The 17,343-nt window shown below is 46.1% G+C and overlaps 1 long non-coding RNA gene across 1 annotated transcript; it reads right to left on the reverse strand.

Annotated features, from left to right (window-relative positions):
• Positions 1-2,127: 2,127 nt before the first annotated feature.
• Positions 2,128-8,210, reverse strand: LOC122176219. Its single transcript, XR_006177651.1, has 5 exons — positions 8,196-8,210; positions 8,013-8,102; positions 6,135-6,237; positions 4,643-5,612; positions 2,128-3,093 (listed from the first exon to the last, which is right to left on the reverse strand). It is a non-coding gene; the product is annotated as an uncharacterized LOC122176219 (long non-coding RNA).
• Positions 8,211-17,343: the final 9,133 nt, after the last annotated feature.

Raw genomic sequence — 17,343 nt, forward strand, 5'->3', positions numbered from 1 at the left:
GGGACATAAGTGGCAGAGCAGGATGTGGGATGCTGCCACAGGCAGGTTGGCTGTCAAGGACCACCACAGACCCTGAACCACCAGGGCTCAAAGTAGGAGAGCAAAAGAATGAGAGAGAGAAGAGGATGGGGAAAGAGGGAGGGATGGGGATTGCTGGCACTACCCACTCTGCTCGCTCCCAAAGAGTCTGATGAAGGGAAAGTCTTTGATTGCTTTTCAGAAGCAAATAACAGCTCTTTAGAGTCACCTGCCAGCAATTGTTGATGGACATCAAAGCTGTGACCACGTCTGTCAAAATTTAATTGTAACATGCATTGTGCTGAGCAATTCTGAGTCCTGCTCTGGGCTTGCTGGGCTCCACAGTGGCTGCCCAAAGGGCTGCAGGGCTGGGAGCTGTCAGGCTGTGCTGGCAGCAAGGATGCTCCAACATGTACAGGATTGACCCAGGCAGCCCTGGTCCTTTGCCCAGCAGCAGTGATGTGAGAGCACTGCTGAGTGTTCCCCTCCACCAAGAGCACACTCTGCATTCCTCCCCCTCCTCCTCCATTTCCAGTTTCCTCAAACCTCTCAAGACTGACCAGCACAATGTGGGGCCTGCAGTGAGCCGAGCCTGTGTCCCAGCAGCAGGAAGCCTGCGTGTACCTCAGGCTCCACACTTCCTCTCACCATGCAGCCTTAATAAATTAAAAAATAAAAATAAAAAACTTGTGATCTCAGTGTTTACCACTGCATGCCAATCCCTTCCAGATGAATTAATTTCTTAATCACACTTTTAACGGGGGAGATTGTTAGAGCCCATGCGGGAGTGGTTCCTATTAGTACTATTTAAGTGCTGAAAGCTTTTCATGTCGTAAACCAGCCTCGTGGTCAAACAATAAAACCACCATCTCACTGGTGTGTAACAGGCCTCCAGGCACCCATTGCTGACAGCAGCCCAGAAACACTGCGAGCTGCTCTGCACAGCAGCCTCGGCCAGAGGGACCCCAGAGCACTGCACCCATTGCGCTGGGCACCAGTGAGTGCTCCACGTCTCCACGGGCTGCTCAGCACTCTGCTTTTCTTCCAGTCAATCTTTTGCAGATTTATGCTGGGGAAATGGGAGCATTAAATATCCCCCTGCTGTAATTCAGTGTGCAGCAAGAGATACAGATTTAAATATTTAGTAGCACATAACTGGCTAAAAGGCTCAGCAACATTTTTAAAAATCACTTCTTAATAAAACCGGACTGAAATATTCCCCACAGTTAGAATTTATGGCTGGTAATTGGTGTTCTTTTGATAAATAGGAGTGAATATATATTTATGAACAACAAATATTAATGAAGAAATAATACAGGAGCCGAACTCCAGGCTGTGCAACTTGCTATTACTCTACGGTATTCCCCAAGGGACACTGACATTAAGCAAACACAAAAGCACAATCAACAGTGCTGTCTGACTGAAAAAGCCAGAGCAGAAGTGTGGTCCTGGGGCACACAGCCCTCCTCAGGGGCAGCTGGAGACAACGAGAGGACCCACGCAGCCCAGCAGATGCCTGCATCCAACATGAACTCTGCCCCCCACACTGAATATCAGACACATCTCGTATCTGCAGTGCAGCTTGCAAACACTCCAGAGCTATTGATTCTTATCATGATCGAGTCATTAATTTGCATGTGCTCCCCAATGATTAAAAACTTGGAGGCAGAGCCTATAGTAACTGCTCCTCTTCTGCAGGATGGCAGGAAGAGATTTATCTACAGGTGATGATCTCGATTACCACTTAGGCACAGCGTAACAGGAGCAGCATGTTGATTTCTGTTTTTCACCCAGCAGTTTTTAATGCCTGTTGCAATCTGCACCAGAATCTTGAATTAACATGTAAGCCAGATAGAGAAATCCCTGGAGCAGACAGGAGTCAGCCATCAGGTTTCCCAAAGCCCAAGGAAAGTCCTAAAGCCCACAGGAAGGCAGAAGCAGAGCACTGACACAGCCACAGGAGATGAGCTCCACAGGTTGGTTCTGCTTCTCTCCTCACATCCCTTTGCTGAGCACTGGGCCCTACTCTGACAGCACAGCAGAGCTACATCATCTGTGAAAGCCAGAGCAGCCACAGGAAACATTCCTAGCATTAAATAAAAGAGACTTTTATTCCGCAATAGAAACTCTGTGATCTCGGAACACGATTTGCATAAACAGACAATTTGGCTATAAACAATTTCAACATTAACGGGTATTTACATATACAACAACTCACTCAAAATACAATTAAAGGCCTTGATGGATTGGAAAATGTCAAAACATTTAAAAGGCTTCAGCACACACTTGATTTACATCTCCTCGGTCAGACATAAAACCAGAGATGTGTTTACATTTTCTCTGCCAGAGCACAAAGCACGTGGAGGCTCTGGCTCCCTGAATCAGCAGCCTGGCCCCAGCACGTGCAGGGGATTCTCCATGCAGAGAATCATCTGTGTTTTCTCTAAGAACAAATTTAAAATGAGAAGATTACAGCACCAATTCCTACAGTCACTTCACAGCCATCTCCACCAGGTTCACTTGAGGGAAGGTAAGCTGCAGCTCAGGCCCCCTCCTCCTCACTGCTCCACCAGGATGGTTGTGGAAGGAAGGAAGGAGCCCTGCTTGCAGACCTCACCAAACACTTGGCATTTCTGCACACCATTATTGCTGAAATAATAAGCAAGAATCCTTGTCCTCATCTGCTTCCAGATCATTTTGAAGGCTGGCCACAGCTTTACTTTTTCCCTTCAAGGTCAGATTCCTCAAGGTCTACAGGCCAAACAATTCTAGATAGATCCTAAAAATACACAGCTTTATTTGTAAACTATCTAATATATTTTAAAGGGCAGGCGCTCCACACTGTACTTTTTATTGCCACTTATCTTCCATCTCTGCTGCTGTGTTTATCCCCCGCCATGCAAAGGCATGTGCCACAGCTCTGTTTCTGCACAGCAGACACAGCAGAACACCAGGAGCTCAGTCAAGTGCAGTCCTTGTAATCTGTTGGAGAGCTCGTGGAGGAGACCAGCGTGCTTCATGAAATACCACTGAGCATATAAAGCAAAAACCCATCAACAGTCATCGACCATGGAGCTGAAAGGAGGTAAAGACTGTGAGCTGCACTCACAAAACCCACAAAATTCTGCTGGCAGTGTGGTGTAAAGCAGCTCCACAAGGCATTCCTGCTGGCAGTGCAACACCCTTGGCGCTGGGAGTTTGCTAAGCTGACAGAGCAACCTGCCTCACACCACTGCGTGATGCTTCCTTTTGGGCTACCGGTCACCACCAAACCTCAGCGCGTACAGCTGGGTCAAATGCTCACCTGCACAGCCACATTCACACACTCCTGCAGTGCTGTTGGGGCTGAGAGATGCTGTGGTGTGACACAGCAGTGCAGAGATGCAGCTGTCCGAGCAGCAACAGGAACGGCACAGCACAGACAGCCCCTCCTCACCCCGCTGGGATGGCACTGCTGGAAGCACAGCCCAGCTTGGGCTGCACTCGCCCCTCCAGTCAACACTCAGCCCTACAGTCAGTGTGGGGAACGTGGCGGGACAAAACACTCATCACTCCAGTTAGGTCATCAGCACTGCATTAACTGTGCTCCCTGAGGGTTCTCATCTCTCATCAGTCTGCCACTAAACACCTGTTAGCTCCTGGCAGGACCTTCCCACAGCCAATACTCAGCCTGAGTCCTCCTGCCCTGGCCGTGGTAGAGCCCTTTACTGGAGCTGCTACTCTCACCGCTCAACAAGTCACGAGCTGTAGTTTATTATAACACAGCACATAGATGCTCTCTTTTTCCATTTGTCTGCATTAAATAATTATTTAAGCTATATTAGGTATTTATCAAGTAAACTGCCACCATCTGACGTTTCCTTATTGTAGCTGGAGATTTAGAGCAGCAATTTGTATGCATCCCGGCCCCTGCATGGGCTCTCTGCACACTGAAGTTATGATATAAGCGTGATGTTTTATGAGATACTAGAACTTAATTCCAAAATTTTAGGAGGAGGGAGGACAGAGGTAAGGGGAAGCAGGTCTGCCAGGTTCCCTGGGGCAGTGAGGGTCTCTCACTATTTTTCCTCCTTGAAATAAAGGGCAGCAGCTGCCGTTCAGGACAGCAACAGAAAAACAGTGGCACTGCCAGCCCTGAGCTAAGGGTGCTGAATGTGACACTACAGGGCACCTCTGCACTCCCAGAGGGATTCCTCTGTGGGAAGTCGGTCCTTGGCTGCTGTCACCATCATGCCCGCCCCCCACTTTTCCCACCTCTCCTGGGATCTTGGAGGCCTCCATGAGCATGCCACACCACGGAACTGGAAGCTAAATGCAAGCCAAGCCAAGCCCTTTTTCCAAGGATCCTGCCAATATAAACATCATCTCTGGGGCAGGACAAAGGGTCCTGAGTAACAAAATCTGCCTCCACCTCTCTGCACAGCTGGAACTTGCAGTGCCATTCATCACCTCCATCTTCCTGCAGATTGCTCTAACACTCCTGACTAAGAGGCCAAGGTAGAGAGCAGGCTGTGTGCAGACTGGCAGCAATTCCTACCCACTTAAGCATGTCCTCTGAAACTGCAAGAAGCCCAGCAAAGAAGCCTAGGCTAGGAGAAGTGATGCAACATCTCTTTACCCTTACCTCTAGCTTTGGAGGTTTTCTCTCCCACTTCAGCTCTGACAGTTTGCACAGGAACCCATCCACACTAGAAGCTGCTTCCTTCAGTTTCACAGATGTTTTATGCTGCTCTTTTCTTTTCCCTCTCTCCCCATCTCTTCTCTCAGCTTTCTTCCATGTCATGCCCAAGCTGGACATCTCTGGGGCAAAACTGAGAGATGCTGTTTACAAAAGATGTCAGTTCTTGGCAACCTGCACATCTGAGGGATTTATCTGCTCTCTGCATGAGCAGCAATTGCAGCACCCTCAACCACACTTCAGCCATCACCATAACTACTGCCTGTCAGCCTCTCACTGCAGGTCTTTCAACAGATTAATTTTAAAGGATTCAGTTTGGCTGCATGCATCCAGTTTGCCTTGAACCTCTGCTGTGATGTGTGTTAGAGCTGCAGCTCTTGTCCTGGCAGCTTCTTTTCACCTCACCAGATGTCTGCCTTGGCAATTGCACATCCACTGAAGAGGCTCAACACGAAGACTGCACACCAGGCGAGCCCCAGGAGATGGCTCAGCACTTCTTCTCAGACTCAGCTGAAGATCTGTACCAAAAGAGTCGGGAAACTCAGCAGTGGTTCAGCCCCCTAAGCAGGCCTGGATGGGGCACGAACCCAGCTCTTCTGGAGAAATCAGCAGCAGGGGCTGTTCTGGGACCAGGAATGTTAGGAGAGCATAAAGAGGAGGCTTGCACAAGTGAGGACACTGGATGCCATGGCTCCCTAGTGGAAGGGATGGGGTGCACAGCAGAGCCCAGCCAGCAGAAGTCCTGGTCATCTGTGTACACTCCAGGGCTGGGCTCAGCTCTGTGAGTTCCGTGTTTGGAGCTGCAACTGCTACCTTTGCTACAGGAGGGGCTGCACAGGTAAGGACATTTGGCCTGCGTTTGGCTGGGTGTGTTTCATCCACAGGAGGCTTGGACCACTCCACCAACAGCTTTGACCTGTGAGACAACAGAAACAACTATAAAGACTGAGGGAAAAGGTATTTCTAACACACAACAGCAGAGACAAACTGCAGACACCAGCGCTCACTAAGTTCAGGCCAGGGCTGAACTGTGAGATGGTAAGAGCAGAGACAGAAACCCGTCCCATTTTCAGGTGTTCTAAGAATGGAAATGAGCCATTGTTTTTCTTTCTATATTCTTGACACTTAACCTACTCTTTATTTGCATTGATCACATTTTACAGTGTGATTAAATTTGTATGGAAGAAAGCCAATTAGTTTTGTCTTACACTTACTGAATGCGATTTATGGTCAGACAAATTAACTCTCAGCACTTAGTTTGATTTATCCAGCAGCATAAAGCTTGACAATCTGTACTCTCAGATAATCTGTTTTAAAAGAATTATCTTTATTGTTATTTTTCTTTGGAATAAACCATTAAACCTGGAGGTAGGTGCATCTTTCTGCTCACAAACAACTTTTGGCTAAATCCATACAGACAGACACCATATTTGCTTACCAAACATAAAATGATTCTTCTCTTCATAATAAAGACCTCCCTGTCTGGTTCTTACAAAGGTCTTGTGCTCATCTTGCAAACATTCAGAGTGCGTGTTTTGATCCTATAAAATAAAATACAAAAATAGCATTTCTTAGCGTATCAGACATAATGCTAATTGTCCTCTAGCATGTAAAGCCAAAACATGATGCTGAAAGCACCTATCAAGACCAGACTTGCAATCTAGGAAACAAAACTGTAGTTAGGAGCATCCAAGGAACAAGATCATGCCAGCACTCCCGATGCAGATAGTAACTTGGGAGGATCCTCAGGGGGCACAGTTGATCCTCTCTCTTTGCAAGGAGCCCCTTGAGAAGCTTCTCATGTGTGGACTATGCAACTGCTATTTGGCCAAGCCATGAAGTATTATGAAAGTCAAAGCTTGCACTGAGAGGAGCGTGCCATCTGTTCAGGCTTGAGAGACAGGAAATAACTATCAAAACTACAGCCTAATCATAATCAGCTGGCTGGCAGCTAACAAGCACACATGCTGTCTGGCAAAGAGCGAAGATGCTTATCAGCTGAGCATCTTGCAAGAGAGAAATGAAGTATCTGACAGTGTGAGGGAGAAATACAAAAAGAGCAGGCAGCCAAAACAAAGCTAATTAGTGAGGGGAGTCATGTGGTCCACTGAAAAACTGGGAAGCATCTACACAAAGGTCCTCTAATTGCTCCTGTGCACCTCTGCTTAGATTCATATGCATTGTTGAAGGATATGGGAAATGCATAAACCAGGAAGCAGCCAAATACGTCTGCAAGAACCAAACTGAAGCCAACAACAGAGATGGGAACTGAACCACAAAGCAATTAAATACGCACTGGGTAGAAAAGCTTAAACTACAGGAAAGTATGTTGGATGTTCTGTGAACAAGGACATTGACAGCTCATGGTCAGTGAAGTTAACTTGCTGGTGTGCTTGACACCATAACTGGTGTCATGCTTCAGTGCTTGCTATTTAGCTTGATAAGGAAGTGGAAAATTCATTACAGAGTTACATCTCTGTTCAGAGAGAACTGATCTTGGGTCAGTTCCTCAGTCTGTCTGGAGCATCTACATTGCTAATGACTGGTGGGCGAGCAGATGCTCCTGGGATAGCAAGGCTCTGGACGGCAGTAAACACAGCAGATGCATTTGAACCCAAGGAGCTGCTACTTTTTAAATTAGACAGCAGTGAGAGACAGTGTTCCCCTCACCAACCAGTCTGAATTCCCAATCCACAATCACAAGGGGGAACATGTCCATTCACTCTGTATGCATCCAAACCTGCAGTCCATAATTCTCGGCATGAAGAAGCATCAAAAGATTTTGCATGTACCAACTACTCAACAGCTTGAAAAAAAATAAAGTGAAGGACATCAGACCCTTCTTTGGACATAGCATATTCAGAGGCAGACAGTAAGTCTTCAGAAGCAGCAAGAAACCAACTGCATTCTCTGTAACCACAGCAAGCCATCAGTATCAGCCACGAGAGGAAGGCCCACGTGGGACTTCTGCAACCTTCCCACCAATACAGATGAAGAAAGAAGAAAAAATACATGTAGTTAGAAAACTATGAGGCCTTGAGACAAAAACGTCCATGGGTGAGGATGTTGTAGAAAGAAGAATGATAAATTGTTCTGCTGCATAGTCATCCTCTCTCAACAACTTGTTGAAAGCCTCAGCTGAATAACACAACATTGAATTTTGTATGAATTAGAAGATAAAGAAAATAAAGAGTGAATGAATAAAGATAAACTTAACAGAGAGTTAAGAGACAACAACAGAGAGTGCAGCAACACAGACATACAATAAAATAAGTAGTGCTGGATCACACCTACAACATCCTGACAGCAAACTTACGAATCTCCTGCACCGGTCTTGAATTTTAAGATGATGTGAAGTCTCTAACACAGAAATCAAGTCCCACTTTTAGGCACAACCCAACACAGCCTGCAAGAAAGCAGAATTAACAGGATAACACGAGAGAGCATGATTAACAGTATAAGCTAACTCCAGGGTCAGAAGCATCCCACAGGAACCCACAGAAAATGATGGAGGAGAGCCGGATAAAAGGCTCTGTGGTGGCCCAGGCCCCTGCAAGGGCTTTCCTCCTTTGCAGGGATGCATTGCAGAGAAAGAACTCGGCTCATGAAGTTTTCAGACTGCTATGGTACAAACAGTTTTGATTTTTAGTGTCTGTTTTTCTCATGTCCTTGGCCTTTGCATTTCTTTCTAGAACAATAACAGGAGCAGATAAGCGTGCTTTAATCTGCTCCCGGTGAAAAGGCGGAATGCTGATTGCTTGTTCTGCCTCTTTTGGCTGAGCATTTTTATCCTGCATTGCTGTGGGGAAAGGTCTTGGCTCTTCAGGCTCCAGCTTTTGTGAGCTGAAGGGTATTTCCCAAAGTGAGCACTGAAATGCTTCAATGATCTTAAAAAAAAAAAAAAGAAACACCAAAAAAAAAGAAGTTGTGCAGATTTTGTGAGATTTTGGACTGCGGTAAAAGAAAAATCTAACAAGCTGAATGTCATTTTTTTAAGGAGATAAGAAAAAGGCTACTGGAGCTGTCAGAGTTTAAGCTTCAACCTTTATGTTTACAAAGCAAAAAGGGCAATTAAATGTGGAAAAATAAATCTTTCCAGGACTCTGCCAGTGCTTTTCTGGTTGGTACTTGGACGGCTGAATGACAGGCAGGTTCAGTGCCTTGGGCAGGGACTCAGAATACAGCAGCCCTGACATTTATTTGACGCTAAGTAGTGTACCCTAATAAAGATGTTCCTTAAAGCCATTCCCTCTCGCCTGGCAAACAGGCATTAAAGAACCTCCTCAATGCAACTGGACTGCCCATCTGCCCTGTCCTCCCCACGCCGACTGCCTTCTCCCCTCCTTGCTGAAGTGTAGCTGCTTCTTGCACATTTTTGCCACTGGGTCTGTGGAAGAAATTGTTGGAATAAACCAAGAATATGATAAATTGGTTTATTCTGTGCTTTTCCTTCCTGGCTATTTTTCAAAGGGCTTTTCCACAAAGGTGTCAGTGGATGGCAGTGGATGCTCCATGCAAGCATAGGGTCAGTAAACACACATAGAGCACATGTGGTAAGGATGCCTGCCCACACCTGCCACAAACTGCAGCCCTTCTTGCAAATAAAGAAGCAGCTGAAGAAAGCCTTCTTTCCTCAATACACACAATAAGATCAACTCAGCTCCCTGCCCTTGTAGTCTGTCAGTTATGAGCCTCTGAGCACACCAACACAGCACTGCAGGGCACAGGTTGCAGAGAGGAGTACCCTGATGCCAGCTGTGAGGTGCTAGTTGCCATTCAGGGAGAAACCATGTTTCCTTCCCCTTTTCTTCCCTCCAGCTCTTCATGTACTGCTCTCTTCAAAGACCAAGTGCAAAAAGAAGGATGAACAGAAGTGGGGGAAAGGCAATGGGAAGCCCATCTCCAAGTGCTAAGTGACAGCAGATGGTCGAGGCGCTGCTCTATGACAGATGAAGAAATCAGTAATATATTTGTCACAGGCAATGTCATTTTCAGCAGCTTGCCTGCCTGCCTTAGCTCCCAGAGCTGCCAGCCCCCATTGGACACAGATCTCTCAAGGGTGCAGAGCATCCTTGTGCCTTCTCCCGCAAGGCTGCATGCATTGGCACTGGCACAGCCTGCGAAGGAAAGACATGTGGGGTCAGATGCTGTCCCAGCAGAACAGATTCGCTCGGTGTTGCCTGGGTGTGAAATGTTCTTCACAAGCTCAGCAAAGTAACACTGTTCCCTCTGCCATTCATCACCCTAGCACATCACTGACTGAGAGCCAGGAATGGTTGTTGGCGTGCTGCCACATGCACAGCGATGCCTGGGCACACAGTGCTGGAAGGAAGGAAGTCAGATGAATGGCAACATGCAGCTTCCAGAGTGACAGGCTCCCATCTGCAGGCCTGGAGCAGGACACTCAGGGTCCCTGTCCTTCCTGCTCTTTAGAGAGCCATAGTTCTACAGATGAGGGCTGGCACAGCGCATGGCGAGTGAGAGGATTCCAAGAGTACCTGGGAGTGGAGTAGAGTGGGTGGTGAGACTCGGGGGCTCCAAATTTCTTGTTCATTTAAGGACAAATTCCACTTCCTTGGTTTTGTATTCCTGCATTCGCATAGCAATCTGGGGCTGCTCCTCAGAGGTTCTGCCACTGCCCAGCTGCCAGCTCTGTGCTCCAAGGCTGACCTTCACCATTTCTCCTTGCCAGCCTGTCACACCATCCCATTAGAAATTCTGTGTGATCAACATATGCTCTCCCAATTGCTTCTGCAGAGAAGTATTTGGTTTGCAGTACCTGTGAGAAGATATCCAGCAGACAGTGACAAATGCCACATCCCTCCTGCAAGTTCATAAGCTCAGGGAGAAGAGTGCCTTCTGCCTACTGACCCAGAGCATGACAAACAGTGCAGGAGCATATGTCTGGGAGACAGAACTCAAATTGAATTGTCTTGTTGAACAAGCATGGGAAATCCCATTCTCATTATTTACACAAATAAATGTATACAACAGAGATCATTCTATCTGCTAGTAAATAGTGTTGGCTTCATATCTCCCTGCTCTTTTGTTGAGCAGGAGAACACAGAGGTTGCCACACTCTTGCTGGAAGCATTTTTGCAGTGGCAAGCTCACAAGCTTGCCAGGCTTTAAAAGAAACTTGGATAAGGAGGGGAATAGCAGCTATTTTGGAGGACAGGGGAGCAGAAAAAGCTGCCCAGCTCTGCAGTGGCACCCACACAGTCCCCATGTGGGCATGGGTGTGTTCAGCAAGACTGGAACACCAGCACTTGACATTGTTGTTGCTTGTAATGAATCTCACAAATAGTGAAAAATTAATTAATGATAACACTTAGCACTGCTACGCCACTTTTACATTTACAAAGCTCTATGTAAACATTAACTAATTAATCTACTGTACTTAGCAATTATATAGTGCTTTAAATTTTCCAGGTCTTGTACAAACATTAGCTAATTAATCTACTTAATTATTTCTGTGCTTTATATTCTGGAGCACTGCAAACCAGCAGCATAAGGAGGAGGTCTCAGCAGTGGTACTTTTGAGCTCTGTGGCATTTGCAATGCCTGCCATGTTCCGGGGAGACATTAGCAGGCATACATGCTGTCAGTAGGGCCAAGGATACAAGAAGTCTTCGGAGAGCAGATGCAGAAACTCCTACCAGTTAGTTAAAAACTGAAAGGAGTTCAGAGAACAGCTGTAAGAATGATTTCACATCCACAGAACTCACTGCACAGTGAGAGGCTGAAGTTGCTCAGCAGACAGAGAGTATCTGAAAGGTGAATTGGTCACAGCTCAGAAGCCCTCATACAGGGATAACAGATGAGTTATTCAAATAACATCAAATTAGATTTGACACTTGGAAGAGAAAGGTAGCAAAACTGGAAAGGAAATCCACTTTTCTAAAAGTGAATGTGAAAGGAAAGATCATAGTGACAGGCACTGGAATGGAATTTGGGGCTGTGTGCTTCTCTAACTGCTGTGGCTTTTAGTGTAGCTTCAGGTTCGATCACTTGTGGAATGAACACTGATCTAGTTAAAGCACACAGGCTTAAAAAAGATACGCACAGATATGAAGTATTAACCTCAGGGAAGTGAGAGCAGACCCCAGCTGCACAGTGCGCATGGCAGCACTGCTGCTCCTCTGCACAGCCCTGGGAGCTGAGTTGTCCTGGTACCATGGGGTGCCCAGGAAATTAGACAATCCACTCCAATTACCAAAGCTACAGAAACATGAAGCATTTTTCATCAGAAAAATCCTGGAAGAACGAGGTCTGCCAATCAAACAATCCCTAAACAAGTATTAATGTATACTCACTCATGCAGAGCTGCATCTCTCTGCTGTTTACTGCATTTTAACATCGTCAACACAGCTTGCTGAAGCACTCACAGTGCTCTGCTGACCTCCATTATTTATGATGGCATGTGAAATTGATTGTGGTTGAAAGATTCTTACTGGAATAAAATGAGCTTCTCAATTATTGACACACACACACAAATGTCTATTTTCCAGTGATCCCCCATAGGGACCACTTGCCTGGCCCTGAGTTCACGACAACAGATATCTCCAGTCACCAAAATACAGGTGACTGCATTGGAATGATTGTCAAGGTAAAGGACAGCAGAGGTCAAGTGATTCTCTCTCTGTATCACCACTTGGAAGGTAAACTGTGAGGACAATGTAAGGCTTTCTGCTGCTCCTAGACGGATAAATGATAAGCTCTACAGCAAAGCAAGTTGTGATCATTTTTTATACTTTCTATCAAACAGAGCAGGAAATATGCACTAAGTATTAATGAGATTATGAAAAGATGAACAAGGCTTTCAGAAATCCAACCTCCTACTTGCCTTTGCTCTCTAAGAAAATCCTCAGCTACTTGTAATCTAATAAAAGAACTTAACCCACTGCAACAGTGAGAGAAATCCAGTGCTGGTTGTATACCTCTCTTCCACAAGAATAGCAGAGCTCTACATATGCAATGATCAGACCGCAGAGAGCAAACCCACACCTCTACCTACCTCGGCTTCCTGCAGGGCAGACCCCTGAACCACACCTGCACTAGCTCCCAACACTCCATCCTGAAGCACCAGCCTCTCTGCAAGGCTGAGCCCAGCAGTGCTGACTTCAACCTGCTGGACTTCCCTCCCTGGCTGCAGGTGTCAGTGCATAGCCAAAATGAAAAGAAGTAGGCACAGAAGAAAAAGAGCTGTGTGTTGTCCTGCCCACAGTGTCCTGCAACAGGACTGTGACAGAATGAAGAGAGTGGAAAGCTCACCCTGGGACACCACAACCCAGGGTTGATACTTCTCCATTCAACAGGATTTTTTTTAAATAAACCTATTCTCTCCCTTCTGCCTGAAGCCTGACCCTATGCATGCCCCTTCCACCCCAAACACAGGTTGCTCAGTCTGCTTTCTTAGACCAGCACCCTAGAAACTCGTGCAGTCCCGCAGTCCCACTGCTTACTCATGCAGCAAACTTAGCGTTAAAACCATGCCCAGCAGCTGTTCTGTGCCCTCTGTTCAGGAGACTTCCCATGAAAGGCAAGCCAGCAAGTGCAGTTAGATGAGAGATGCATGGTGCTGGGACTGCCGCTTTTGGGGGAGTCAGTGGTGAAACACAACTTGACCAACCTACAGGGGAAAGAACCAATTATCTGGCAATTGTATGCAGCCCATTTCAGTGGGAGGCTTGTAGTCAAGGGGAATAAAATATACACTGACATCAGTACACGGAGGTTCCCATTGGAAGCCACTTTCACTGCAGTGTCATGAATCTTTTCAGAAACAGCTTGAGAAGATTTATTTTGTGTATCAATCTTCCTGGGGAGCGGAGCTGACAATGGTCATACATAATAATGTTTAAGTCAATTCACATGCACAGTCAGTGTCTGTCTACAAGTCTTGGCCCTAATCAGTACATTAAATAGAAACTTATGACTAATAACTCAGAAAGGACCTCTCTAGGGGCGATTAAATGCTCCTCTTTGGCCACTGTCAGCTCCTCAGGCATGTGCTGCAGCAGCACACACTCCCCTTGGCTCCAGGAAGGGGGAATGGAAAGTTACAACTCTTCTTCTGTTTGCTCGGCTGACGCATTTTTTATGAGCTGAATTCTTTACTTTAGATTCTGACAGTGATTTTGTGACTTCATGTCTGTAAATCAGTAATCACAGTGCCTCTCTGTCCCTCCCCAAGAAGTCAGGGACCACTCCAACATGGGATGTATTTTTTTATTTGGTTATACAGTTCTCCAGTTTACTGTAGGAACACCCTATCATGAAGCCTATGACCAACGAGGCAATCACTGTGTTTTCTTCTGGCCTCAAAATCCATAACCTGGACCTCACAGATCTTCATGAACACAGCACTGGCAAGATACATGTTGTGAGCCTTGGGACTCCTGCAAGGAGCAAACAACCCAGAGCTCCCTGTTCAGGGCCATCTACACTGTCAGGATCTCCATCTTGTGCAGAAATCATCCAACATATCCTCACCAGGCATCCAGGTAGGCATCATATGCTCCAGTACTGCTGGGACTATTCACTACATGTGCAGAAATATACTGCTGTTGGTAGATTTTCACACATAAAGAGCTCATGTGTGACACTTCTTTCTCCTGAGTTTCCTTTGGTTGTTTGGGTGGGGGTTTTTTTTGTTGTTGTTTTTAACAGGTAGCAGACCATCTCAAAACTGAGTCTTCCATCATTACACAGAAAAAATCTGTCCGTGAACTCCTGTTCATCCCCGTGCACAGACACCACTCAATACAGAGTCTGTGGAGTCACTCATTTAAACCATGAAGCATTTACTTGAAAGGTATTTGAACTCTGATGAAGGTGCCAGAGGAATGTAGCATTCCAGAGGGATTCTGGTATTCACCCTTATTGACACACTCGTGTCGTGGGCCGGTGGTGAGGTTACATGGGATGTTGGAGATGTAGGCATCACCGTAGCAAGCCAGCAACTCGACTCACAGAGATGCTGCTATGACTCAGTGGCAGATTATAGGAGTCAAGTGTCCCACTAGACCAGATTCTTCTGAATGATTCACTGTGAAGAAGAGAGATAGAAAGGAAAGCATCTTAGAAAGCAGATCCTGGCTGCCTGCACCATCCCCACCTCCGTGTGGCTGTCATTCCTCGCTTGGTGGGAGCACATGGGAGATTGCTGGCTGTGCCCAAATCCTACAGACAGCAGCTCTGTGCTAGGAGCCTCCATGGCATTCCCCATAGCACCGCACAGGAGAGCCCAGGAGGGGGTGTCCGGGTTAGGCTGTGTCCAGAGCAGTGCAAAGAGCTCTCCATATGTTGTTTTCTTCAACAGCTAAATCATAGATGATAGTTCATTAAGCTTGAGATTCATCCGTCACTGTTAGTGTTGCACTCAGTAATAAAATAATCATTTGAAGGAAACAGTTATCAGAACCCAACAAGGCCGTGGGCTGCTGGGCTGGCCTTCCCACCAGGCCTGGCAGACAGCCTGCTGCCTTCTGGTTCTGACAGACAGGGCTGTGATGGGAAAACCCCAGATGGCTCTTTTTATTGTGAAAGCACTATATGAAGCTGCAAACATATCTGTCACCTTCCAGCACGTTATTTACCAGCTCTCCTCAACATTCCCCAAACAATATTTTCTAGAGACTGTAATTCAATACCTCACACCCCTGAGCTGTAGCATCAGCCCAGAGAGTAACGTGATAAATGCACTGCATCCCTCCAGGGCTTGGGCTGGGGAACTGGTTCGTAGTATTCCAGCTGTTAATTATCCCTCCACTTTTGTTATTCTTATCCCAGCTGTGCCTCAGTATTTATTATATGGAACTACATGCACTAAAAACATTCTGATTGTTTTAAAGTGTAAGGAACAATTTACCCCTTTTGTGCAACACCATGCAGCTCAAGGGATCAAATGGCAAGGTTTGATCAATGAGGCATCACTGGATTACAGGCAGCAGACTGCATGTTTAGGAGAAGTGCACGCAAGAGAACACACCAAGAATGTTAAGCACAGACACACGTAACTTCCATCATTCTCCTTTCCCCATTTCTTCCTTCCCAGGCCAGAAACATCCTCAAATTAATCCCCATGTGAGTGCTGAAGAGAACATCTAAAGCCAAGGCAGCCTGGCTCTGCTGTGCTCTGGGAAGAGCTGCTCCTGCTCCAGCCAGCCGAAGCGCGGTCAGCCTCACTGCAGGCTGAGAGCAGCACCCGCACGCTGCAGGCAGCTCTGTGCTGCCCCTGCTCTGACCCAACTCCCTCACACCAGCACCGCACAAGGCCCAGAACTGTCAGCACTGCAGAAACGATGCTCTTGGCAGCCCCCAGGAAACAGGGAAGCAAATACTACTATCTCCGCTTTGCTTCCAAGAAACTTCCGCAGGTAATTAAGACCAATGCTGCCACTTCTTGAACTGTGAATTGCTGATATTTAATGACATTTTCCAAATATTTTTAATAGACATTTCAAGTCTCGCTCCTAATCTGACATCCGTCTTCTATTAGCATGAAAACAAATAGAAGGGCCTGAGAATCACTGCTTATATTTTAAATGACTTTATTGTTGGTTTTATTACCTTCCCCATTAAGCTGTCACAATATGTGCCTCTTCCCATTTCCGTGATGACCAGTCAGTGAAATCTGTCATCTTTTCCATGTGATTTATATAGGACCCCAGTGATAACTTAATTAATGCGAAGGATAATTATCAGCTATATTATTAAGGTTTCTCAGTTGCCCCAGGGGATAACGTGTCAGAAAGGTTAAAACACTGACAAGCAATAAAGCATATATTATAATTAGAGAAGAGCAGGGATAGATACTGGCTCTGAGCAAGAAGCTGAGCTGCAGTTTAGCATTCACTCAGCAAAGACAGCAATAGCACGGTCACATCTTCCACCTTCCACCAGGACTGCAGAAGTCCAGGCCAGTTCCTTGGAGGGGATTCCAACAAAGAATATGTCTTATCCCATTAATATATATTGATTACTCAAACCTAGATGACCATGCCTACAGTGAGCTGATTTATTATTCATAATTGAACAGGATGTGGTAGCTGAAGTAGACAAGGTTTCTCCCATAACTCTTCTGCTTTTCTTCCCAGATCATCCAAAAAGTTTTTCTTCACAAGAACGGCAAAAGGAGCGAGAGCAAAGAATTGGCATTTCTGAAATGAAACACTGATTTCTTCTGGGATTGGAACTGCGGGTGCCTGCCTTAATTGGTAATATGGCATATAGGTATAACCTGGAGGCTATCCCTGAGATAAACGGACCTTTGGCTCAGGCACAAAGCAGTAACTCAGCAGTACATCTGAAGTGAGACTACAAACCTAACGCAGTTATTTCTCTAGATCTGCTGCTGTTACATCATGAAGAGTAGGCAAGGGACTCAGGAGCTCATAAATAGTTTTTCATGGCAAGCACGTACACCAGCCAGATGAAATCTCTCTCTGAGAAAATATGGAAAAGTGGTAGATTTAACCTACTGCAAAATGTCATTTCTTGAAGGGGAAAAGCCACCATCACCACCACCACCACCAACAAAATACACAACTTTCTTGATGCTTAGAGGATGTGTTCCTTCTGCAGCAGCATTTTAAACACTCAGCTCTGGACTTGGCTTTACGCAGCAGAAGGAATTTGCTGCA

Source organism: Lagopus leucura, unplaced genomic scaffold (genome assembly GCF_019238085.1).
Source record: "Lagopus leucura isolate 7727_CA_CO unplaced genomic scaffold, USGS_WTPT01 Super-Scaffold_760, whole genome shotgun sequence".
NCBI classification, from domain to species: Eukaryota; Metazoa; Chordata; class Aves; order Galliformes; family Phasianidae; genus Lagopus; species Lagopus leucura.